Source organism: Mobula hypostoma, unplaced genomic scaffold (assembly GCF_963921235.1).
Source record: "Mobula hypostoma unplaced genomic scaffold, sMobHyp1.1 scaffold_60, whole genome shotgun sequence".
Classification (NCBI taxonomy): domain Eukaryota; kingdom Metazoa; phylum Chordata; class Chondrichthyes; order Myliobatiformes; family Myliobatidae; genus Mobula; species Mobula hypostoma.
Window position 1 is genome coordinate 27,754 of NW_026948213.1, and position 22,942 is coordinate 50,695.

General features: G+C 44.5%; 1 non-coding gene and 1 pseudogene across 1 annotated transcript; both read right to left on the minus strand.

Annotated features, from left to right (window-relative positions):
* LOC134341877 (NACHT, LRR and PYD domains-containing protein 3-like) overlaps positions 1–18,478 on the minus strand; it is a 25,145-nt pseudogene extending 6,667 nt beyond the window's left edge.
* A 2,920-nt stretch (positions 18,479–21,398) lies between these two features.
* On the minus strand, positions 21,399–21,480 carry trnac-gca (transfer RNA cysteine (anticodon GCA)). The gene has a single exon. It is a non-coding gene; the product is annotated as a tRNA-Cys (tRNA).
* Positions 21,481–22,942: the final 1,462 nt, after the last annotated feature.

Here is a 22,942-nt window from a genome sequence, read left to right on the forward strand (position 1 = left end):
TCCCCCTACAAGTTGGTGGAAGTTGGAGGTCTGGTTCGAGGGAACCGACCATAGACTGACAGGGTGAAAAGGATCGATCGGCGGGAAGCTGGTGTGTGTGTCCGCCCTTGCCTGGGTGCCAGGTTCACCGCGGAAGAACGGTCGTATCCGGAACGGAGGGGTCACAGTCGGTGACCACAAAAGACATAAAAGGGTTCACCCGAAAGCTAACTGCGAAGAACATCAAAGGTCTGTTTGAATCAAAATTTGCATTCTCTTTCTCTCTCCAACAGCACAACAGCGATTACTGCAAACTGTACGAAGCTGAACTGAACTCTGCGTCACTTGAGACTGATCATTTTACCCCTAGACTGCGATAGAGCTTGGCTGATTCCTGTTACCCTAGTTCTGTGTACACGTGTGTATTATCATTGCTAACCTGTTTCATTTACATCCTTACGATTAGAGTACTGTGTTACTTATTTCTTTAATAAAACTTTATTAATTTCTGTTAAACCAGACTCCAACTAAGTGGTCCATTTCTGCTGGTTTGGCAACCCAGTTACAGGGTACGTAACAGAATAAAACAAAAGAAACCTACTGCATGTCGATCAGCAACGTTGTAGGGGTGGTGGGGGTTAGTTATCAAGGTCTCGCAAAGCTGACTCAGCGTTTCTAATCAAAGATAAATAATTTCTTCACCCTACTATACCACGAATGCTGGACAACTCACCGAGATCATCCAGAAGAATGCCTGGCCCTGCAGATCCGCAGTCTCATGTCCACTAAACAGTATACATGGGAAATACTCAGCAGGACAGGGAGAATAAAAACATAGAAACATAGAAAACCTAGAGAACAATACAGACTCTTCAGCCAACAATGCTGTGCCGAACATGTCACTACCTTAGAATTACCTGGGCTTTATCCATAGCCCTCTACTTTTCTCAGCTCCATGTAGCCATCCAGGAGTCTCTTAGAAGACCCTACTGTTTCCGCTTCCACTAACGTCGCCAGCAGCCCATTCCACGCACTCACCACTCTCTGCGAAAGAAAACTTACCCCTGCCATCTCCTCTGTACCTACTTCCAAGCACCTTAAAACTATGTGCTCTCGTGCTAGCCATTTCAGCCCTGGGGAAAAGCCTTTCTATCCACTCAATCAATGCCTCTCATTATCTTGTACATCTCTATCAGGTCACCTCCGTCGCTCCAAGGAAACAAGTCCGAGCACACTCATACTGTAAGGCATGCTACCCAATCTAGGAAGCATCTTTGTAAATCTCCTCTGCACCTTTTCTATGGTTTCCACGTCCTTCCTGTACTGAGGCGACCAGAATTGAGCACAGTACTCCAAGTGGGCTCTTACCACTGTCCTGTATAGCTGTAATATTACATCTTGGATCTTAAACTCAATCCCACGACTGATGAAGGCCTAATGCACCATATTCCTTCTTAACCACAGAGTCAACTTGCGTTGAAGCTTTGAGTGTCCTATGAACTCGGACCCCAAGATCCCTTTGATCCTCCACACTTCCAAGAATCTTACCACTAATGCTATATTCTGCCATCATATTTGACCTAACAAAATAAACCATCTCACACTTATCTGGGTTAAACTCCATTTGCCACTTCTCAGCCCAGTTTTGTCTCGTTGTAACCTCTTACAGTCCTTCACACTATTCACTGCACCCTTAAGCTTCATGTCGTCAGCAAATTTCCTAACCCATCCCTCCACTTCCTCATCCAGATCATTTATAAAAATCACGAACAGTAGGGATCCCACAACAGATCCCCAAGGCACACCACTGCTCTGGAGAAAGGGAGAGAGTGGATGCTACAGATCTATTATTCAAATCGAACTAAAATTTTGAAAAGCAGGATTATTTCCAATCCCGGTAGCATCTGGTAAAACTCTCCTGCGCCCTCTCCGAGTTCTCCAGATCCTGCCTGTAATGGACCGACAGAATTGAACCAATTCTCCAAGTGCAGCCAAACCAAAGTTTCATACATCTGTAACCTAAAGCTTCGATAGACTTAGTGCTCCGTATAATGAAGTGAACTATGTGATGGTATCTTCTTCATGTACCTGTGTTGTCACACCTAGCGAGCTACAGACATTGACAACAAACTCCCTCTGCACCTCAATGATGTTAGCGTCTGCCAGCTACTTTAAACATCCCCCATACCCTCACACTTTTCTGGATTAAACTCCATCTGCCATTTGCCCACCCGCCCCTGCAACTGATCTATACCCCACTCAACAGGTGTGAAGGCGGATGAAGGCTGCAACAAATCCACCAGCTCCAATCGTCGTGGTTTCCACGCCATTGGAGTCAGTTGGTTGATTTGTGAAGCATCGTGTACTTTTTGGAGTGCAATATCAAGTATTCGTTAAACAAATTCACGCACAGGCGTCTTTGCTCTGGGGACCACTTCTTCAGAACGAAGACCAGCATCCTCGACCTGGAAGGATAGCCACGATGATACCCCACTGGACTCTTTGAGACACTTCTTCACTCTCCATTAATCATTGTCTCACCTCAGCTTCAGAAACCATATATTTCATTTTCAGACTAAATTTACATTTCCCGTCATGGTCACGGGACGGTGACAACTATGCTCTAATCCTCTTTGGAACATGCTGGTTCAAAACTCTGATCAGCTGATATGTATCGACTCTCACCAGACGGGGATTTGTCCTATAACAGCTGCTGCCAACCTGACCCCAACCATTTAATCTGCCTTCCCCAATTTAACATCCCCACACTGTGTATCACCTAAGCTGCAGACCTCTCCTTATTCATAACCATCTCAGAACTTGAGTTGTGTTCATTGTGTTACATACCCCGTAACTGGGTTGCCAAACCAGCAGAAATGGATCACTCAGTTGGAGTCTGGAGTACTAGAACTAAGAAAGTTTTATTAAAGAAACAAGCAACACAGTAATCGAAAGGATAATAAATGCAACAGTTCAGCAATGATAACCACACATGTGCACAGAATTAAGATAACAGCATCAATCAAGCTCTATCGTTGTCTAGGGGTAAATGACCAAATTTCAAAGTGACTCAAAGTTCAGTCCAGTTCAGTTCGCAGTAATCGTTGCCATGGTGATGGACAACGTGGGGGAAGAGAGAGAGGGAACAGGAACAACTGATCATTCAGACACGGCTTCACTCACAGACCGGCGAGATGGCTCACAAGCAACTTTTGGGCGGGTCCTTGGTGATGTCACCTGAGGTCACCGACTGTGACCCCTCCTCCAGATGCGGTCGATCCTCTGCAGTGAACCCGGCACCCAGGCAAGGGCGGACACACACCGGGTTCCCGCTGATCGTACCTTTCCACCCTTGTCGTTGTCTGATGCTTCTCACCCACTCGTGAGAGGCGCACCGCTTCCAGGGTCTCGTTACCTCGGGTGGCGTGTGTCTGTCTTAGCGAACCTGTCCCTTTTTATCCCCCTGCTGGGGTATCGCCTGTCCATCACTTCAAACAGTTCAGGGTTCAAAGGGGGAGCCGCTCCAGACAGCTCTCTCTCTCCCACGTCCCTTCATTACACATCTCCAGACGCTGCTCCATTGTTCCTTATCTCTCCTTCCCCTGAGGGCAGGTGGCAGACCAACTGCTGATGCCACTGATGCTAACCCAGGCCAGCAAACATCTTAATTTTATGTGTATTCTCGTCACAATTGTTCCCGAAACCTCTCCCACTGAATCCCGAGCCCGTCCTGAAATAAGGGATAGCCGATGTCAATGTAGGACCGGGTCTGGATGAGGTGTGGGAAAGTTACTTGCAGTGAAAGTACACCTGAAGAATGTGAAACCTCACGGTATGTCAGGATCTTGACAGGTATGTGCCAGAGCCTTGTAAAGTAGGTAAAGGGTTTCACATTGTGTGACGGCTCTGGCAGGAGTGTATGGCATCTCGCAGCGTGTAGGTAGACGGCAAGAGGCTTGTGGAGTCTCGCAGCGTGTCAGCCCCTGCCAGGGGTGTGTGGTGTCTAACGGTGTGTCAGTACCCTGCCAGAGATGTGCAGGGTTTCACAGCGCATTAGGATCCTACCAGGGGTGTGTGGGGTTTCCAAATAACAGGTATACTCTACATAGGGGTTTATTGTGTAGCGGATCTTGAAAATGACATTTTAGTCTTCACCATGTATCCGGGGCCAGCAAATAGCATTTATACCATCTTCTTAGAAAGTTGAGAGCTCTGAGGAAAACAGCGGTGATCTGGCGCTAAACAATGCAGGCATGTTTTCTCAGTAGTCATTCATTCAATGTATTCGAGTGAGACACGGAACGTAGGAAAGCGTGGATTGTATTACATTTACAGTTACATTAGAGAATGGCAAACTAGTAGAGAAGTTGTCCTTCAAAGATCCAGGGGAGTATCTATTGCATGTTCCAAAATGGTTACCTAGAGTGCCAGGCTTTAGGTGTTTCAGAAAGAACAGGGAGGGAGACAAAAGGGGTGGGCGTGGCACTGCTGATCAGAGATAATGTCACGGCTGCAGAAAAGGAGCAAGTCATGGAGGAATTGCCTACTGAGTCTCTGTGGGTGGAAGTTATAAACAGGAACTGGGCATTTTTTACCGACCACCCAATAGTAACATGGACATCGAGCAGCAGATGGGGAGACAGATTCTGGAAAGATGCAAGAATAACTGGGTTGGCACGGTGGGTGATTTTAATTTCCAAAATATTGATTGGCATCACCCTAGAACAAAGGTTTCAGATGAGGTGGAGTTTGCTAGGTGTTTTCAGGAAGGTTTCCTGATATAATATGTAGATAAGCCTACAAGAGGAGAAGCTGTACTTGATCTGGTATTGGGAAATGAATCTGGTCAATTGTCAGATCTCTCAGTGGAATAGCATTTTGGAGATAGTGATCACAATTCTATCTCCCTTACCATAGCATTGGAGCGGGGTATGCACAGACAAGTTAGGAGAGCATTTCATTGGATTGAGGTGAAATATAAAGTAATCGGGCAGGAACTTGGAATCATAAATTGGGAACAGATGTTCTCAGGGAAATGTATGGCAGAAATTTGGCAAACGTTCAGGGAATATTTGCGTGGCATTCTGCATAGGTGCGTAGGGTACAGGAACCGTGGTGTACAAAAGCTGTTGAAAATCTCATCAAGAAGAAAAGAAAAGCTTACGAAAGGTTCAAACATCTAGGAAATGATAGGGACCTAGAAGATTATAAGGCTAGCAGGAAGGCGCTTAAGGAAGAAATTAGGAGAGCCAGAGGGGAACCTTTAGAAGGCCACGGCGAGCAAGATTAAGGAAACCACCCAGGGCATTCTACAAATATGTGAAGAGCAAGATGATAAGACATGAGAGAATAGGACCAATCATGTGTGACAATGGAAAAGTGAGTATGAAACTGGCGGAGATAGCAGAGGTTCCTAATAAATACTTTGCTTCAGTATTCACTATGGAAGAGGATCTTGGTGATTGCAAGAATGTCTTACAGCCAACTGAAAAGCTTGAGCATATGGACATGAAGAAAGACGATGTGTTGGAGCTTCTGGAAAGCATCAATTTGGATAAGTCTCCGAGACCAGATGTGATGCACCCCAGGTTACTGCAGGAGGTGATGGAGAAGATTGCTGAGCCTGTGGCAATGACCATTGCATCATCAATGGTGACAGGAGAGGTTCCAGAGGATTGTAGGTTTGTAGATGTTGTTCCCTTATTCAAGAAAGGGAGTAGAGATTGTCCCGGAAATTATAGACCAGTGAATATTACTTCAGGAGTTGGTAGGCTGATGGAAAAGACATTGAGAGGCAGGATTTATGAACATTTGGAGAGGCATAATACCATTAGGAATAGTGAGCATGGTTTTGTCAAAGGCATGTCGTGCCTTACGAGCCTGATTAATTTTTTTGAGGATGTGACTAAACATATTGGTGAAGGTAGAGCAGTAGATGTAGAGGATAATGGATTTTAGCAAGGCATTTGATAAGGTACCCCATGCAAGGCTTATTGAGAATGTAAGAAGTCATGCGATCCAAGGGGACATTGCTTTGTGGATCCAGAATTGGCTTGCCCACAGAAGACAAAGTGTGGTTGTAGGTGGTTCATATTCTGCATGGAGGTCCGTGACCAGTTTTGTGTCTCAGGGATCTGTTCTGGAACGCTTACTCTTCGTGATTTTTATCATTGACCTGGATGAGGAAGTGGAGTAATGTATTAATACATTTGTTGATGATACAATGCTTGGGAGAGTTGTGGATAGTGTGGAGGGCTGTCAGAGGTTACAGCGGGACATCGATAGGATGCAAAATTGGGCGGCGAGGTGGCAGATGGAGTTTAACCCAGATAAGCCTGAGGTGGTTTATATTGGTAGGTCAAATATGATGGCAAAATATAACATCAGTGTGGAGGATCGGAGGGATCATGGGGTCCGAGTCCATAGTACACTCAAAGCTACTGCGCAGGTTGACTCTGTAATTAAGAAGGTATACGGTGCATTGGCCTTCATCAACCGTGGGACAGAGTTTAAGAATCGAGATGTAATGTTACGGCTACATAGGACTCTGGTCAGACCTCACCTGGATTACTGTGCTCAGTTCTGGTCGCCTCAGTACAGGAAGGATATGGAAAATATCGAAAGGGTGCAGAGGGGATTTACAAGGATGTTGCCTGGATTAGGGAGTATGCATTTTGAGAACAGGTTGAGTGAACTCTCTGGAGGATGAGAGATGACCTGATAGAGGTGTACAAGATAATGAAAGGCACGGATAGTGTGAATAGTCAGAGGCTTTTTCCCAGGGCTCAAATGGCTAGCAAGGGAGGACATAGTTTTAAGGTGCTTGGAAGCAGGTAAAAAGGAGATGTCAGGGATAAGTTTTTTTTACGCAGAGAGTGGTGAGTGCTTGGAATGGTCTGCCGGTGGTGGAGGTGGATACGATAGCGTCTCTTAAGAGATTCATGTATAGGTACATAGAGCTTCGAAAAATAGAGGGCTATGCGTAAGCATAGGTAATTTCTGAAGTAACTAACATTACTCAATGTTAGGCACAACATTGAGGGCCGATGGGCCTGCATTGTGCTGTAGGTTTTCTATGTTTCTAAATAGGTGTGAGAATTCCACAGCTGTTTCTGTTCCCTTGGGAAGCAGCATGAAGAACATTGAAGAATAATTTTGCAAGCAATTTGTAGAGATATACTAAGTCAGTGGTGCAAGGAAACTGAGTTGTTGTCTGAATATGGACCGAAACAATAATTATGGAAGTGTGAAGTCTTTCTACAATTTCTAATTAGCCTGTCTTGGATCCTATAAGAACAATAACACATTTTGAATTTGTTCTTGGAAATGAGAGACGCTGAACCAGGGCACTGGCAGGTATCCCTCATGTTTCTGATGAACACTTTCGAATACTGAGATACAACATGGGCTGTTGTAAGATTAATAACTGTTGCAATATCTGTCTTTCCTTCACCCTCTCCTCTGTTAGATGTGCAGTTGGGTGATACAACACTGTCTGTGAATATGAAGCTTCTCGGACTCTGAGCCCTTGCACTGCCCAAGGCTCCATTTTCACAGACGCAATGTGCTTATGAATGAAGTGAGCTTCTCATCAGTCTGGCGCAATTTAATTTATCTCAACATTTTTTTTATCGATTTCTTCAGTTCTTCTCAGCTTCCTCATCGCATTAACACAACACTGGGTTTCTCTGACCTAATTGACAGCTCTTACCCGTCCACAGTTTCCATCACACACCACAGGCAGACATGAATTTCAGATCTGTGGATTTTGCAACCCCCACTGCCCCCCCCACCCTCCCCTCACCTCCACTGTCTCCTAATGGACTTCCCACTGTTTGCATTAAGAGAGTGCAGATGCGACCAGACTGGGTTACAGTTGCTTTTTTTTGGGGGGGGGCGGGATTGGACAGGTTAATTGGAATATGACCTGGTTTTCTATTTAAAGGGAAGCTGTTACTGGTATTCTGTGGCTAGAACTTCAATCGATGTCCAACTCGAAGAACTGATGATCTGTGGGGACTGACGGAGTTTAGAGAAATGATTTAGGATGAGGGATGTTCGGCAGTGGGGAAGGGGGAGAGAGGCAGGTAGGGTGAGGTTTTGACCTTTTGGGGTGCCGAGGTTTCCCAGATTTCCCCTCCACCGGATTGCTCCTTTGCCTGCTCTGACCCCGGTGGAAGCAGCTGTAGTTCCAGGCACCAGAGAGGAGCCACCCCTTTCCTCAAGTCCCGACTCTCAGCCTCGTTCCTCATTATGTCCTTTGAAAGCTCTTCCTCCAGGAGACAATGTTTCTATGTGCCTTAATATGTACTGTGTCACAGTGACAACATTTACCTGGTCAAACCTCCGTGGCTCATCAACATAACCGTTCTGCACAAGTATCAGCGGTTGGTGGAAACAGCATTTTCTTCACCTACCTTTTAGCTCACTGGGGATCTCCCGTAAACCTTGAGTGGGGTCTGATCGCTCGCACGGTGCACAACCTGTTTAATTTTAAACAATTTGGTGAAATCAGATGTGTTAAATTATAAAGTGTGCATTGTTTGAATCCAAATTGAGATTAATCTCTGCTATTATCTCACCATATTCCTGTATTTCTTTAAGTATTTTGTCCAACTTTGGGACGCCATTCCGCATTTTCACAAACAATTCCCACATCACCCTCCGGGCGCGGGAGCCCCTCTCAATCACCAGGCTCAAGAGGAGTTTAGAACCGTCCGCCAACTCTCCCTTATCAGCGAGATCAGAGAATTTCTGTGAGGTGTAGAAATGAACATATTGGGGACTGCCAGATTCACAGAGAATGCGAAGTAAACGATGTGCCCTTTATCGGGATCACACGGCCGGTTGCCGATCCTCTCTGGAGATGGGCTGTACATTCAGAGCAGAGCACAGAGAGGGGACTGGCCCACCAGTCAATGAGATCCTGGTTGGTCTGTGACAGCTTTGTTACAGTGATTCCAACCCTTAAATAATTCCTCATCAGATTTGACAGTGTCAATAAGAAATGATAAAATATGATTTATCATAAAGCAGATGAACAAAGAAGTCAAGAAGCTTTTTTTATATAACACACAATCGGTCTCAGAGAAGTTACAGAAAAGATGATGCGATTAAACTGCTCAGTCTGCCAGTATCCAACATGACGGCGGCTGGCACCTACTGTATTTCCATTGCCTTTTTTGGTGGCGTTTTTTCAGTGCTTACATCACAACATCGCAACATGGTAGTACACCGCTAATGACACAGTTTGCAGTTACAAATTATAACACAAGCACCTCCACCCAAAAGAGAACACTGTCGAGCTCCTGTGACACCCACAGATGATGCCCAGGTTTTCACTGAAATCCTACGATCACGCTCTGCGATCATCCTAAACCGAAATATCGTATCATATTTCTATTTAATCTCCATTATGTTAAACCTACACAACAGTTACCCGCTTCCCTCGCTGTGAAAATGAGCAATCACCCACCAGTCCGGGGGATATTTTCACCCCTCTTCTGTCATTGGTGCAGATTCATAATTTTGTGATTGTACAGGGCATGTAAAATTTGGGCACCCCTGTTCAAAATTTCTGTTATTGTGAATCGTTAAGTGAATAGAAAATGATCTGATCTCCAAAAGACATGAAGTAAAGATGAAACATTCTTTGCAACATTTTAAACAAGATTAGTGTATTATTTTTCTTTTGTACAATTTTAGAGTGAAAAAAAGGAAAGGAGCACCTTGTAAAAATTTGGGCACCCCAAGAGATTTGAGCTCTCAGATAACGTCTCAGACCTTAATTAGCTTGTTAGGGCTATGGATTGTTCACAATCATCGTTAGGAAAGGCCAGGTGATGCAAATTTCAAAGCTTTATAAATACCTGGAATCTTCAAACCTTGTCCCAACAATCAGCAGCCACGGGCTCCTCAAAGCAGCTGCCTAGCACTCTGAATATTAAAATAAATGATGCCCACAAAGCAGGAGAAGGCTATAAGAAGATAGCAAAGCGTATTCAGGTAGCTGTTTCCTCAGTTCATAATGCAATTAAGAAATGGCAGTTAACAGGAACGGTGGAGGTCAAGTTGAGGTCTGGAAGACGAAGAAAGCTTTCGACAGAACTGCTCGTAGGATTGCTAGAAAGGCAAATCAAAGCCCTGTTTGACTGGAAAAGACCTTGAGGAAAGTTTTGCAGACTCTGGAGAGGCGGTGCACTGTTCTACTCTGCAGCGACACCTGCACAAATATGACCTTCATGGAAGAGTCATCAGAAGAAAACCTTTTCTGCGTCCACAAAATTCAGCGTCAGAAGTTTGCAAAGGAATGGCTAAACAAGCCTAGTGCATTTTGGAAACATGAAGTTGAAATAGAACTTTTTGGCTGCAATGAGAAAAGTTATGTTTGGAGAAAAAAGGGTGCAGAATTTCATGAAAAGAACACCTCTCCAACTGTTAAGCACGGGGGTGGATCGATCATGCTTTGGGCTTGCGTTGCAGCCAGTGGCATGGGGAACATTTCCATGGTAGAGGGAAGAATGAATTCGATTAAATACCAACAAAATTCTGGAAGCAAACATCACACCGTCTGTCTTCTACAATGGGATCATGATCCTAAACACACTTCAAAAATACAAAATGGACTACCTCAAGAGGCGCAAGCTGAAGGTTTTGTCATGGCCCTCTCAGTCCCCCGACCTAAATGTCATCAAAAATCTGGCGATAGACCTCAGAAGAGCAGTGCATGCAAGACGGACCAAGAATCTCAGAAAACTAGAAGTCTTTTGCAAGGACGAATGGGCGAAAATCCCCCAAACAAGAGTTAAAAGACCCTTAGCTGGCTACAGAAAGCGTTTACATTATGTGATATTTGCCAAAAGGGGTGTTACTGAGTGCTGACCATGCAGGGTGCCCAAACTTTTGCTTCGGGCCCTTTTCCTTTTTTGTCATTTTAAAACTGTAAAAGATGGAAATTTAAAAAAACACTTGCTTAAAATATTAAAGAAATGTGTCATCTTTAACTTTATGCCTTTTGGAAATCAGGTCATCTTTTACTCGTTTAACTATTCACAGTTACAGAAATTTTGACCAAGGGTGCCCAAACTTTTGCATGCCACTGTATATTCAGTATTTATTTCCCAGTTGTACATTTATCTACTTTAATATCTGATGAGTCAGATTTCGGACACCTATGATGTGTGAACATTCAAACCCGTTCTCTCGCTCACTTACCCGATGTTCCTCTTCAGTTAACTGATTCTCGAACGTTAACGCCTGGCTCATTCCGTGCACCACTCCTTCCATCACCTACTCCAGCCTGTCCCGGTAGAAGTCAATCAACTGCAGAAGCTTGAAATCGCTCCAGGTTGCCAGGAGCTCGGTGATTACTGAACTCGGACCTGTGAAGCGAAGCGAAGGAAACTAAAGACATTATCGAACCTTTATTGCTCAACACCTTTCTATCTAGAACCTAAGGTCGGTGCACCATGTTACCAAACAAAATCAGAAATAGACACACACAGGTGTGACCATTTTGAAGCACAAATCAGGGAAGGACTTACACAGTGAAAGATATGGCACTGAGAAATATAGATCCAACTCCAAGGAATTTAATTAATTGATAGTGGTGTCACGCGGAGACAGGGTATTAAAGAGAGCCCTGGAACATTGAATTTTATTAACCTAGCTACTGAGTAGAGAAATTGGAACTGTATGAGTCGTTCGTGAGCTCTTGTTTGGATTATTGCGTGCAGTTGCACCTTAGATCAGCTTCAATATATTTCAATTCTCATTAACCCCACCTGCATTTCCCACTTCTTGAGCTGAATGGTTTGAGGTAGTTAACATTATACAGGTTTGTGAAAGTAAAAGTTAAAACGAAGATTAGGAACAGTATTCTGCTTAGTCTAAACATCAGTGACGTGAACAATTCTCGGCCATTGTAGAAGCTGTATCAGGAGAAAATTCAAAAGAGCTAACAAATTCAACAATGCTTTGTGAAACATAAATCACACTGGCTGAACCCCTTGGAATACTTTTGAGGATGCAACTAGCAGAATATATAAGGCGAGACCAGCGAATGTAGAATATTATGATTTTCAGTAAAATCACGCATTACAGATGATCAGGCAAGCGTAAACCACGAGGGGTAGCGGATAAAGTAATGATACGGACACGAACGTGTTGGTCGAATTACATAGACTAGGCATAAATTGATTGTTTTCCGAATGGCAATGAGTGAGGAGTGGTACCACCGGAATCAATGCCAGGACCCGAGCTATTCAGAAAGGCTATTTCCATGAGGGAAATAAATGAAACATCTCCATGTTTCTGTATGACGTAAATCTGGATGGAAGGCGAGAATCGAAGAGACAGGCTGCGACAGATTTAAATTTGTCTGGGAAGTTGAGAAATACCTAGCAGATACAGTACGAATAACAAATATACGACTGGCCACTTTGGTGGAAATGACAGGACGGCTGCGTACCTGGGTGTTTTCCTGATGTTGACGCCACTGAGTCTCGTCCCTCGTCGGCTCCATCAGCCATTGTGAAGATGGATGTTAACAGATTCCGGTTCTCTGCAAGAAACAAAATCAAGAGTAGGGTCAGGTATTAATTTAGGTATAAAGGAGAAAGCTAATATCTGTATAGAACAACATACTGCCAAAAATATAGTCCTTCCCAATGAAATCATGATATGGCTTGATCCTTCTGCACACACCCAGACAACTCCTGGAATATACTTTATGGCCGGATTACTGGATGAGATGCCCGTGCTTTTCCAGGCAATCCCGTGGCATGGAGCAAGAGTGAGATGTCACACCGGCTTGTCAAGTCAACTGAACGTCAATGCGGGTTGGAGGTCCTGAGCAGGGAGCACATACAGCTTGTGCCCTCCGACCACTAGTGGCGCTATGGTGATCAATGGACATCTAGTACAACAGCGAGTGCTCAAACACCTCTGCTGACCTTGGCACATCTATTCCTCACTTCGCCAAATTGTACACATTTCTCCATCGCACCTGATTCTCAGAGTCTCCTTCCATTTTTATTAAATTACGAAGTATTGACGTCACTGGCAAGACTACATATCTTGTTTCAGGCAATATGGAAAGGCCCGTGTACAGCATCGCGACGTCTTGCCTTAAACCACTATATTTTCACCGGCAGGGGTCAGCGCCTAAATTGCTGTCAGGATTTATTGGAGCATATCATCTGGTTACCACTGGATCGTTACATCCAATACAGCAAGTTTTACAAAAAATCTTCAAAATAATTTTAAATGCGGCAATTATTCAACAAGACAGGCATTGTATATATTGTTTTCAGGTCGAGGGACCATAATCAGAATTGAGCCTGTCCACAGCTGTTCCCCAATCTGCTGAACATTTCCAGTATACTCTGTTTACGTTTCACATTTCCCTCACCGAAGATTTATTTTAATTATTTAATGGATAAGAATTTCGTCAATTGACTGTAAAAAGAATCCTGCAAAATTAAGCAAGACTATTGGAATACCATTCGATTTCCCTAATGCGACAATTTTCAATGTTTTATTAGATAGAGTACGAAACTAACAGCATGGAGCATAACCTCGATGCGTCCCTTATCTCGTTTCATTGGGTCTGCACCTGAGATGACACTTTGACTGCCGAGTGGCAGTCACCACACCTTGATAAAATCACAGACCTGGGGATCGGGACGACACGCGGTCTGGGGATAGGGGCGCCGTGCGGACTTGTTATGGTTGTGGTGGTGTTGCGTTGTGTGAATAACTCTCCTTGCAGCTCGCTGACAATGAAACCGAACAGAGAAATAATACATTTAAGGCCACGTGTTTCTTAGTTATCCGGACAACAATTCCGCAATATCTGAAGCTTATTGAACAGTTGCGTGCATCTGTGAAATGACTGTATTTCATAGGAATACCTTCACCGAAAGTAAGAGAGCAGCACACACAAACTTCTGGAAGAATTGAGCAGATAAGGCAGCTTCTATGGAGAGGAATATTACGGTCGACATTTCAGATCCGAGACGTTTGATGCGGACGTCGATTACTTATTCATCTCCCGAGGTGCTGCTTGACCTGCTCAGTTTTGTGTGTGTTGCGCTGGATTTCCAACATTCTCAGATCGCTTGTTTTGTGACTGAAATATATATTTCTCAGTAACCTACCTTGTACTGGGTCTCCCGATTCGGATCTCTTTGAGTCCGTTATTGTTTTTGTGGGTAAATGTGGTCTGCGGAGTAAATATTACTTCCACTTGATAATCAGAAACAAAAAGACGGCTTTATCAGTCGACACGCTTCTCCACCCTACCCCCACCCCGCACCACAAGCATTTACTGTATTCGGTTTTGCTCGGATTAATGCACTCAGATTAATTCACCGGGACGTCAGCAGTACACTGGACATTCAATAGTGTCCGGGAAGTGAGGTTCGTGCAGCGAAATTTACGTCTGAGACAGTACTCAGGAGGCTTAATGATCTGAGGGTGGATAAATCTCCTGGACCTGATGGAATGCACCCACGGGTTCTGAAGGAAGTAGCTCTAGCGACTGTGGTGGCGTTTACGATGATCTTTCAAGAATCGATAGATTCTGGCATTGTACCGGATGACTGGAAAATTGCAAATGTTACTCCGCTACCTAACAAGGGTGAGAGGCAGCAGAAAGGAAACTATGGACCTGTTAGCCTGATATCAGTGGTTGGGCAGTTGTTGGAATCGATTGTTAGTGATGAGATTACGGCGTACCTGGAGCCACATGACAAGATAGGCCAACGCCAGCATCGTTTCCTGAAAGGAATATCCTGCCTGACAAACGTACTGCAATTCTTTGAAGAATTTATAAGCAGGGAATACAAAGGAGATGCAGTAGATATGGTGTACTTGGATTTTCAGAAGGCCCTTGACAAGGTGCCACACATGAGGCTGCTTAGCAAGATAAGAGCCCATGGAATTACAGGGAAGTTACTAGTATGGATGGAACACTGGCTGGTCGGCAGAAAACAAAGAGTGGGAATAAAGGGAACCATTTCTGGCTGGCTGCTGGTTACCAGTGGAGTTCACAGGGTCAGTGTTGGGACTGTTACTTTATACGATGTATGTCAATGATTTGGACGATGGTATTAAGGGATTTAGATTAGATTAGATTATGAGGACACGCAGTCCTCTTTCATTGTCATTTGTGGCTAAATTTGCCGATGGTACAAAGATAGATGCAGTAATGGGTAGTGTTGAGGAAACAGAGAGCATGCAGAGAGACTTAGATAGTTTAGGGTAATAGGCAAAGAATTGGCAAATGAAATACAATGTTGGAAGGTGTATGATCATGCACTTTGGTGGAAGAAATAAACGGGCAGACTGTTATTTAGATGGGGAAAGCATTAAAATGCAGAGATGCTAAGAACTTGGGAGTCCTTGTGCAAGATGCCTGAAAGGTTAACCTGCAGGTTGAGTCGGTTGTGAAGAAGGCGAATGCAATGCTGGCATTCTTTTCTAGAGGTATAGAACATAAGAGCCGGGATGTGATGTTGAGGCTCTATAAGGCAATTGTAAGACCACTCTTGGAGTATTGTGCAATTCTGGGCTTCTTATTATAGAGAGGATATACTGACATTGAACAGGGTTCAGAAAAGATTCACGAGAATAATTCCAGGAATGAGAGGGTTACTGTAGGAGGAACGTCTGACATCTCTTGGGCTGTATTACCTGGAGTTCAGGAGAATGAGGGGGGATCTCATAGAAACATTCCAAATGTTAAAAGGTCTGAATAGATTAGATATGACGAAGTTATTTCCCATTGTGGGGGATGCTAGGACAAGAGGGTATGACTTCAGGATTAAAGGACGTCCTTTTAGAACTGAAATGCAGAGACATTACTTTAATCAGAGGGTGGTAAATCTGTGGAAATCCACAAGCGGCTGTGGAGGCCAAGTCACTGGGTGTATTTAAGGCAGAGATAGACAGGTTCCTGATTAGCCAGGGCATTAAAGGGTATGGGGTGAAAGCAGGGGAGTGGGCGTGAGTGGATGAAGTGGAGAAGCGCACGATTGAATGGCGGAGCAGAATCGAGGGGCCGAATGGCCCACTTCTGCTCCTATATCTTATGGTTTAATGCCGCGACGCCTCACACAGAATTGGACTGTTAATTGGCTATGTTTTTGAAAACAGGGGCATCGGGAATAATTAGGTCCAGATCTCATAAATGCTCATATTCGGGATAGGGGAGGGCTGTCTGAATAGGAAATACAACCATTAGCCACTCTATTCGGTGGATATGTATACCAGCTCGTCAATGCGATCCATGTGGCAGCAGCTCAAAACATAAAAACATGCAGGCATGGTCAATCCGTATGAAGGGTGTTTAGGGGAAACTTCAAGATGGGGAACAAAAGTGATCCAAGCGTCTTTGACCGTGGGAGGATTGTTGGTGCCAATATCTCAGAAACTATTCAGCTCCTGGGACATTCACGCACAAATTGTTCCGTTTACAGAGAATCGTGCAAAAAACAAAAGCCAAAAAAAAAGACAAATCAAGTGTGCGACAGTTCTGTGGGCGAGAACATGGCTCTAATGAGAGAGATCAAGGGGATTGGCCAGACTGATTCCGTCTGATAGGAAAGCAGCAGCAAATGAAATATGCACACGTTATAAAAGTAGTGTGCAGTGCAGCATCACTGAACGGGTAACATACCGAGCATTGAACTGGACGAGCAACAGTAGCAGAAGGCCCCGAACATAGACTCAGTTTCCACTTCATTAGGTACAGAACGAACATAATAAAGCGCCCACTGTGTCTGCACTTCGGTACGTTTTTATCAACAGCCAGTGAATTCACTTGGAGAAAATTGATATTAAATACCATTACCTGCTGTACCCCATTATTGCTGAAAAAAATACGCATACAAAAAAAAACAGATCCATAAAGCCATGCAATTTTAGAGACCGTATTGATCTGGTAGTAACACTAGACGGATTGCCGTGACGAGTGGGCGCATTGAAACACCGTGACTTTTCCCCGTATAGTCTCTGTCCTTACCTTGTGCTCAACTCCCGAGTCTGGTCCCAGCGTATCGAAGCAGCTGAATTTTATTTTGGATCTTTTTGGATCTCCCCCTCCCCCTCCCACTTTCAAATCTCTTACTAGCTCCTTCTTCAGTTAGTCCTGACGAAGGCTCCCGGCCTGAAACGTCGATTGTACCTCTTCCGAGAGTTGCTGCCTGGCCCGTTGCGTTCACCGGAAACTTTGATGTGTGTTGCTTGAATTTCCAGCATCTGCAGATTTCCTCGTGTTTGAGCTGAATTTTATGTGCCCGAAGTGTAAGGGAACACACCCTGAGCAAGGGTCAGTTGATAACACGCTCATAAACCTAAACAGCACACTTTTCAGCACGTAACGCCACATCCTGTTCAACAACGCCTATGTTAAAGCATTTGTATCGCTTGAATGCGCATTTCTAACATACGGTTCCAACCCGAGCTACTACGACAGTGCACAATTGTAATGAGTAACTTTCACTGGAAAATTTGATCTGCTCCAGAGAGCAATCACAGCCCGGATCCTGGTTCCATTCGGTTGGTGTCGGCGCTCTGATTTATTATTCACCCTGGGCCCAGTTTATTGCCAGACTATAAACTCCAGTGACAGCTCAGGGCAAAGACCGCTGCGTGTTTACTGCACAGGCACCGCCGAAGGAAGAGCTCTGTGAGGGGTTATCATATATTTTGCCTTTGGAATATATATATTTTTATGAAAACTGGATCCTTCCTTTCTCCAGTCCTAACTGCTCTCCCATCGCGTAGACTTGCGCTGATCTTAAAGTTAGCCCGTTTATAAAGCCAGCTTTAGCAGTTGTCTGATGGTGGTCTATTGGAATAATGGGCCAGTTGGGGAGAAACATGCCGAGATTACCATCTCTCCCAGATAGCTACGGGTCAAAGTCGACAGCAGATTAAGAACCCCCTTCTCCTTCACTTTACTACTCACACACTGGAAACACGTTACCATATCACAGCAGCAATCATATCAAATTACGACCATTCTCGCCTGTGAATTTGCCTGATGTCTAATTTATATTATGCATACACTTACCGTTCTGCGTCAGTGGTCGATAGAAAACTCCTGAACATAAAATTAGCTGGATCTTTCATCTGTCAATATGTTCTGTGGTATCAGCGGCCTTAGACCTGCTTCAGCGAATAAACTCGTTAAAATTTTATGGACCCTAACAGTAGGTAAACACACCTTCAGATAATAACACACTCATAACCTGAACTTCACCCTGTTTCATCACGCTTTTCTTAAAACACGCAGGTACTCATTTTACATCAATGAGTCTTTGTAACGTGTTCCGACTCAAAAAATATTAATTCAGAGCACCATAGCAGTGGCCACGTTTTCTCTAGAAAAATTGGTCTACTGCAGAGAGGAATCGCAACCTGCAGTTGGTTCGATTCGGTTGGTGTCGGCGCTCTGATTTATTCTTCAGCTTGGGACCAGTTTGTTGTCACTCTATAAACTCCAGTCACAGCTCAGGGCGAAGTCCGCTGTGGACGTATTACTCAGAGGCAGCAGAAGGAAGGACGCTGTGAAATATCATGAACTATTATGCATTTTTCATTTTTTTTTCCTTTTGAACACGAGACATTTACCCTCTCCTGGCTTTAACTTTGGCCCAGCTGCCTGGAGCCGCACTGGTCTCAGAGTCAGCCCGATAATAAAACTGTCTTCAACAGTTGCACCCAGTTGCACCATTACAGCAATCGGCAAAGTAGCACCTGTGCCGAGATTACACTTCCCAGAGATAACTACCGGTCAAAGGCGACAGCAACATAGGCGCGCCCTTCCCCTTCAGATGGCTGCTCTTACTGGAAACAGTAGGTACCCAAATCACAGCACCAATCATATGACATCACGGCCATTTCCCGCGGATGAATTTGCATCCATCATATTTAACTGATAGATACATCTCTTCAGTAAGTGATGGAAAGACTAGGGACATTAAATTCACTGGGTCACTTATTTCTCAGGTCTGGCTGCTGTTTTATTGAATTCAGAGCAGGGCGTTTGACCTCTCAGTCACTTTCCGCAGCTGAACTATGACCTCAGCGCGCCCTCTCCTGTGCCTGCCTGCAGCAGTTCCTTCCCTTGTCCATCGAGGGTCTGTGGAGTGCGGAACGAAACATATTGAGAGATAAATTGGAGCAGAATAAACAAAGGAGAGTCACTGAATGTTGTTTACTTGGATTTTCAGAAGGTCATTGACAAAGTGATGCACATCAGTCTGCTAAAAAAGATAAACGTTCCTCATAATACAGTAAAGATACCGCCATAGATAGACGAATGGCTGACTGGCTGGAGGCAGACAGTGAGAATAAAGGGGAATTTTTTTTCTGGTCGGCTGCCGGTGACTAGTCGGAATTAGGGCATCATATGACAATGAATCCGGATGATGAAACTGGTCCTTTTGTGGCCAAATTTGCGGACAATCCAAACATAGATTGTAGGGTAGGTGGTCTTGAGGAAGCAGAAAGTTTGCAGAAGACCTTGGACAGGTGAAGAGAGTAGGCAATGAAATAGCAGATGGGCTGTACTGCAGGGAATTGTATGGAAAAACACTTTGTTAGCAGCAATAAAGGTGAAGACTATTTCCTGATCAGAACAAATCAGAAAAGAAGAGGTGTAACAGGAATTCAGAGACCTAGTGCGGGATTCTCTGAAGTCTAATTGACAGTTTGAGACGGAAGTAAGAAAGGTAAATGCAGTGTCAGCATTTATTTCGAGAGAGTTAAGGCATCCGTTAGTCTTTCGAGACCATGGATCTGTGCCTGGAAAGTCTTCACTCTCCAGGGCGCAGGCCTGGGCAAGGTTGTATGGAAGACCGGCAGTTGCCCATACTGCAAGTCTCCCTTCTCCACGACACCGATGTTGTCCAAGGGAAGGGCGTTAGGACCCATACAGCTTGGCACCAGTGTCGTCGCAGAGCAATGTGTGATTAAGTGCCTTGCTCAAGGACACAACACGTTGCCTTGGCTGGGGCTCGAACTTCAGGTCGCTAGTCCAATGCCTTAACCACTTGGCCACGTGACCACGCTAGTTTCGAGAGAACTAGAAAATAAAAATGGATATGTAATGCTGAGCCTTTATAAGGTTCCGGTGGGACCGCAGTTGGGATATGGTGAATGGTTTGGATCCCTTATCTAAAACGGATGTGCTGGCATTGGACAGAGTCCAGAGGGTGGTCACGAGAATGACGCCCGGAATAAAAGAGTTACCTATGAGGAATATTTTAGGACCGCGGGCCTTGGTCGCTGGAATTTGGAAGAATGAGTCGGGGATCTCATTGAAATCTATCGAATATTGACAGGTCGAGTTAAAATGGACCTGGAGAGAATTTTGATGTAGTGCTAGAGTCGAGGGCCAGAAGGCACAACCTCAGATAAGGACGTCACTTTAGAGAAACAGATTCTGTAGCTTAAAGTTATGGGTTTGTGGAATTTATTGCCACGGGTAGCCATGAATGACAAGTAATTGGGCATACTTAAAGCCACGGTTGAGGAGGAGGGCAGGTAATAAGGTTGTCAAATGTGACGAGGAGAAGACAAGGGAATGGGGTTGAGACTGATAATATGTATGACCACAGGGCTATAAGACATAGGAGTAGGATTAGGGCATCTGGTCCATCGAGTCTGCTCCGCCATTCAATCATGGCAGATCATTTTTTTCTCTCCTCACGAACTCCAGTCCCCATCCTTCTCCCCGTATCCTTTGATGCCATGTCTAATCAGAAACCTACCAATCTTTGCCTTAAGTACACCCATCGACCTGGCCTCCACAGTTGGATGTGGCAATATATACCACAAATTCACCACCCTTTGGGTGAAGAAATCTCTACGCATCTCTGTTTTGAAAGGGAGCCCTTCTATCTTGACGCTGTGCACTCTTGTCCTAGATTCTCCCATCATGGGAATCACCCTTTCCACATCTACTCTGTCTAGTCCATTCAACATTCGAATAGTTTCAATGAGATCCTCCTCTCATCCTTCTGAATTCCAGCGAGTACAGACCCAGAGCCATCAAATGTTTCTCGTATAACCCTTTCATTCCTGGAATCATCCTTGTGAACTTCCTCTAGACTCTCTCCAAAGATAGTACATATTCTCTGAGATGGAGGACCCAAAACTGTTGACAATACTCAAAGTAAGTCCTCAGCCGTGATGGAATAGCGGAGAAACATCGATGAGACGAACAGCCTAATCCTGCTCCTACAGTATATCTTTGGCATTGAGGCAAAATTTGGCGATAAACTAATGATGAATATTGTTTTTCATGACTTATATAACAAACCGTCTGGCGTCCCTGTGACAGAAGTTGGAGCTTGGATGTTTTAAAGTGACAGATTCAACAAAGAGTCTCCCAGATAAACATGTTGCGATGAGGATGGGATTCGAGCCCACGCGTGCAGAGCACAATGGATTTGCAGTCCGTCGCCTTAACCTCTCGGCCACCTCGTCTGCTCTACTCTCTCTTGTTTCTAAGTTCTGAATTTCTTCAGAGCACTTACAGACTCTACTTATCGTCAAAACATTTGTGTTCAGATTCTATGTCAATTAACTTTGCTCGCCGTGCCTACCAGAATTCATGGACGTGGATAAGGACAGTTTAAAGAGATTTGTACCAACCACAGGAAAGATGGAAGTCACTAATGCAGGCACTTTAAACGCTATGGACGTGCTGCGGCATAAGTATCGATTCCGTGCTCTGTAACTCGGAGAAACTCTGAATATTTTGAGATGTAAAATGAAACAAATTTATGTTGTATTAAATAAAATTTAAATAGCTTTGTTATCATATTGCTTGATTTCAAGTAAACAGATATTATAGGAATTTGCCATCTGGTTCGAGAATGACGATTTTCCCTGTTTTGGGCAAATACAATAACCCGATAGTTACCACATTATGACGCGCTGACGGCACGCCCGGCTGTGCGCAGCCGCAGATCCGAACACCCTAACGCTTACCCGACACATACACATGGCTACTCGGTTCGGGATACCAAACCAACGGCTGAAAACCTGAAAAGAAATCGAGTTCACTCTATCAATAATGTATTGAATGTGGTGGACCATTATCACTTATTCCAATCCCATAATATAACGCAGCCGCAAAGGATAGTGGTGTGTGCCTTTTAGAATTCCTTTCTGTGTGACAGAAACTAAATATTGAATTTAAAAGAACATCCCAAAGCAGGAATGAATGGAGAGATATTAACAGCAATGGTCGAATGTTCACCTGGGTTGAAATCACTGCATAAGAGTAGTTTTATCTCTGGCAAGAAATCATTCTATACGTAGTGCAGTGGATGTGATCTATATGGATTTTAGTAAGGCATTTGACAAGGTTCCACACGGTAGGCTTATTCAGAAAGTTAGAAGGCATGGGATCCGGGGAAGTTTGGCCAGGTGGATTCAGAATTGGCTTGCCTGCAGAAGGCAGAGGGTGGTGGTGGAGGGAGTACATTCAGATTGGAGGATTGTGACGAGTGGTGTCCCACAAGGATCTGTTCTGGGACCTCTACTTTTCGTGATTTTTATTAACGATCTGGATGTGGGGGTAGACGGGGGGGGCGGGGGTTGGCAAGTTTGCAGACGACAGAAAGGTTGGTGGTGTTGTAGAGAGTGTAGAGGATTGTCAAAGATTGCAGAGAGACATTGATAGGATGCAGAAGTGGGCTGAGAAGTGGCAGGTGGAGTTCAACCCAGAGAAGTGTGAGGTGGTACACTTTGAAGGACAAACTCCAAGGCAGAGTACAAAGGAAGTGGCAGGATACTTGGTAGTGTGGAGGAGCAGAGGGATCTGGGGATACATGTCCACAGATCGCTAAAAGTTGCTTCACAGGTGGGTAGGCTGGTAAAGAAGGCTTATGGGGTGTGAACTTTCATAAGTCGAGGGATAGAGTTTAAGGATGGCGATGTA